This window comes from Beta vulgaris, chromosome 6 (genome assembly GCF_026745355.1).
Source record: "Beta vulgaris subsp. vulgaris cultivar EL10 chromosome 6, EL10.2, whole genome shotgun sequence".
In the NCBI taxonomy this organism is placed as follows: Eukaryota; Viridiplantae; Streptophyta; class Magnoliopsida; order Caryophyllales; family Amaranthaceae; genus Beta; species Beta vulgaris.
In genome coordinates this window covers 2697871-2702418 of record NC_079207.1, presented here as the reverse complement: position 1 = coordinate 2702418, position 4548 = coordinate 2697871, and the positions used below count along the sequence as shown (strand labels likewise).

At 29.5% G+C, this 4548-nt stretch overlaps 1 long non-coding RNA gene across 1 annotated transcript; it reads left to right on the top strand.

Annotated features, from left to right (window-relative positions):
* The first annotated feature begins 255 nt into the window (after nt 1–255).
* Nucleotides 256–2304, top strand: LOC125498270 (uncharacterized). Its single transcript, XR_007275143.2, has 2 exons — nt 256–1335; nt 2037–2304. It is a non-coding gene; the product is annotated as an uncharacterized LOC125498270 (long non-coding RNA).
* The last annotated feature ends 2244 nt before the right edge of the window (nt 2305–4548 follow it).

The window sequence follows — 4548 nt, the reverse complement described above, 5'->3', positions numbered from 1 at the left end:
TATATTAAAAGTCATTATAACAATAGTAAGTGATAGTGATGAAAATAAATTTATATGTATATTTTTTTTTTTGTAAGTGTGTTTGCGTTTTTCCAAATTTTTATGTAACAACTCATACCACTTCTAAAGTAGCAATTGATAGTTCTCTTGAAAAATATTTGATGTATTATTGCCTGGGTGATAATAAAATTTTGAAAATTTTGCGAGAAAAAACTTTTTAAAGCATTCTTTGCAAAAAAAAATAAATCACAAATTTAATTTTTTTTTTTTGCAAAATGAAACTTATTCCCATTTTTCGGTGTTGTTTTTGAAATGCATAGGAGTGGTGTTGTAGTTAATGAAAGTGAGGAAGATAGAAGGGCCACCCTACAATAACTTGAGGAGTGATAAAACTATATCAGATATAGGCAGCTTTGCCTATATCATGGGCAATTTTGTCATTTCAAATAATTTAGTAAGAAAAGCAAGGGAATGGGGTATTCCCCCTCATTCCATAAGTTAGTTCAATCTCTCTCCTCAACCTAACTCCTCAACCTCACTCATCATCCCACCCACCGGAGACCCACCCACCCACCCACCGGAACCGGAAGTTTGAAGCCGGAATTCGCCGGAAAGAGGCGTAACTGTGTTTTTTCGTGAATTGAAGGTATGTTTAATTACTTAGAAAATTGTGTGGTTTACATCATGAAATTTCTTGGGTTTTTTAAATTTCGTGGGTTTAATTCATGAAAATTGCATGTTAAAGTTCTAAACATGTCTTAATTTCGTGTATTATAACTAGCAAATTTCGTGTTTTTTCCATTGGTGGGTTTTATGGTGGTGTTAGAGCAAATTGAGTGGGTTTTATACTCTGAAATTTGATACGAGTTATTTGATGGTGATTTTTGTTCTGAAATTTGAATTTTTACTTGTTGAAATTGCTTATTTTCCGGTAATTTATATTACTTTGTATTATAGAACTTTTAGCAGTTCCGCACCAAATACAACGTCATGTTGTGTCAATTCTCTGATATTGAGTTCTCCTTTTTTGTTGGTTTTTCAATTATGATATTGAATAACAAAATCGCCTTCGTTATGCATGGTTTACCAATTGATTGCTTTGCCCAAACCAGAAAGTATTGAAACCATGGTATTTGGTGCGAAGATCACCGTGCCATTTCCAACAATTGACCCACGAATGAATTCCAACATCAACAAGTCTATATACTATTTTGTAATGTTTTGTAATGTTTTTAGGTGGAATTCTAAAGAGGAAAAGTTCTATATCTGTAGGTCCTTGTGACTAATCAACAATTGACCCACGAATGAATTCCAACATCAACGAGTTATTTGATGGTGATTTTTGTTCTGAAATTTGACTTTTTACTTCTTGAAATTGCTTATTTTCCGGTAATTTATATTACTTTGTATTATAGAACTTTTAGCAGTTCACCTAAAAACATTACAAAACGTTATAGAACTTCGTAAATTATTCTGAATTTGTAGGTCCTTGTGACTAATCTACATTCGTTCTGCACATGCCTTTGATAGTTGGAAGCAACATCTCATGAGCCTATGACCCATGAAGTATATAGGAATAAAAGTTATAGAACTTTGCTGTTGAGTGTGTTGAGCGGTAAGTGTGAATTTTTTTTTAAAAATTATTTCAGGTGTTGAGTGTGTTGAGCAGAGATATTAAGTCTTGTATGAAGTCCCTTAATAGTTTTTGGTAAAAAATTCTTGAGTGCCTCGTAACTGATTTAAGATGTGCAGTGCATCAGTTGTTTTAATAGCGCCAGGATAAAAGTTTTCGGTTGGTACTGCTTAGTTGTTTTACTTTATGATGCGAAGCTTCTTCAAAGTGTTTGATTTAAGAAAATGTGGCATGGCATAGTCAATCTGAACATATTTCATAAATAAATCGATGGAGATGATACACCCAATAGCATATGTTATACTTCGATGGGTGTGAGTATATGGTTATTTGGTTATTGGGTCTTTACTTTTAAGTTTATGAGTTACATTTTAATTCTAACAATTTTTGTTCATAATTGTAGCCGATAGTTTAATGCAAGTCAGGGGTGGTGGAGGAAGATTTCACAGCGAAATGGATAGATAACAATGACATGTTTGTTGTATTTTGCGCGTCGGATTGCTTTCTTTTGTAACGATCTAATGCAAGTGTAATTTTAAGTACCTCACTTAGCATTCTAATGGTTGTATGGATAATGTTAAGTACTTTGTATGATTATGGTTTTATGAATATGTGAACTTATCATTTTGTATTTAAAATGAAGCTTCATATTGTGTTTATCATTTCCGCTATATTGTCAAAAACATATCTAATGGTGTCAAAATCGCAACATATTTTGTTTCTCCATTGTTATGTAATGTCGAAATTGATATAATAATAGAGAGAATAGTGTTATAATTGCAATGTATTGTGTTTCTGCGTTGCCATATATTGTCAAATATGATATATATGGTGTTAAAATTGCAACATATTTTGTTTCTCCATTGTTATGTACTGTCGAAATTGATATAATAATAGAGAGAAATAGTGTTATAATTGCAATATATTGTGTTTCTGCGTTGCCATATATTGTCAAATATGATAGATATGGTGTTAAAATTGCAACATATTTTGTTTCTCCATTGTTATTACTGTCGAAATTGATATAATAATAGAGAGAAATAGTGTTATAATTGCAATATATTGTGTTTCTGCGTTGCCATATATTGTCAAATATGATAGATATGGTGTTCATGTGAACATTTTCCACGCATGCCTTTTTTTTCTTAATAAACCACATCGTAAATTACTTACATATGTGACATTAAAATAGTGTTATTAGTAGTCAATCCCTCAGATTGAAAAATGAAATGCGTAAACTTTTTTATCATTAACGTTCAATATAATATTGGTTTTGGGTAATTTATTGTTAAAAGGTTTATTTAGATATATGATTATTGATGATAAGTCAAATAAATTAAGATTATACACTAATAGATAGAAATGGTGTTATAATTGCAACGTATTGTGTTTCTGCGTTGCCATAATTGTCAAATATGATAGATATGGTGTTCTTGTTGTGAACATTTTTCCAGCATGCCCTTTTTTTCTTAATAAACCACATCGTAAATTACTTATGTTTGTGACATTAAACTAGTGTATTAGTAGTCAATCCCTCATATTGAAAAATGAAATGCGTAAACTTTTTTTCCATTAACGTTCAATATAATATTGGTTTTGGGTAATTTATTGTGAAAAGGTTTATTATATATATATATGATAAGTCACAAAAATTAAGATTATACACTAATAGATAGAAATGGTGTTATAATTGCAACGTATTGTGTTTCTGCGTTGCCATATATTGTCAAATATGATAGATATGGTGTTCTTGTGAACATTTTTCCACGCATCCTTTTTTTTCTTAATAAACCACATCGTAAATTACTTATGTTTGTGACATTAAACTAGTGTTATTAGTAGTCAATCCCTCATATTGAAAAATGAAATGCGTAAACTTTTTTTCCATTAACGTTCAATATAATATTGGTTTTGGGTAATTTATTGTTAAAAGGTTTATTAGTATATATATATGATAAGTCACAAAAATTAAGATTATACACTAATAGATAGAAATGGTGTTATAATTGCAACGTATTGTGTTTCTGCGTTGCCATATATTGTCAAATATGATAGATGTGGTGTTTTGTGAACATTTTTCCACGCATGCCTTTTTTTTTTAATAAACCTCATCGTAAATTACTTATGTTTGTGACATTAAACTAGTGTTATTAGTAGTCAATCCCTCATATTGAAAAATGAAATGCGTAAACTTTTTTTCCATTAACGTTCAATATAATATTGGTTTTGGGTAATTTATTGTTAAAAGGTTTATTAGTATATATATGATAAGTCACAAAAATTAAGATTATACACTAATAGATAGAAATGGTGTTATAATTGCAACGTATTGTGTTTCTGCGTTGCCATATATTGTCAAATATGATAGATATGGTGTTCTGTGAACATTTTCCACGCATGCCTTTTTTTCTTAATAAATCCCATCGTAAATTATTAACGTCACATTAAAATAGTGTTATTAGTAGTCAATCATTCAGTGTGAAAAACGAACTAATATGCAACAACTTTTTTTCCATTAACGTTCAATGTAATATTCGTTTTGGTTAATTTATACATGTTATAAGGTTTATTTGTATATAAATGATTTTATTGGATGATAACTCACACAAATTAAGATTATACACTAGTATTGTTTTCTTGAAAATATGATGGTTTTGTTGTATAAAAAAATAAAAACAATTTTTTTAATATAAATGTTTAGTAGCTTAATGTTATTATTATCAATTTATTAACTAATGAAAATAAAGACATGGTATTGTGTTTATCAGTTAGGCTATATTCTGAACAACATATGTGATGGTCATGTCTTTTTTGTACAATGCAGATACATATTGTGTTTCTACGCATGCTTTGTTCATCTTTGAATTATCTGATTTTTGTATTGCATTGTTCATCTCTGAATTATCTGATTTTTG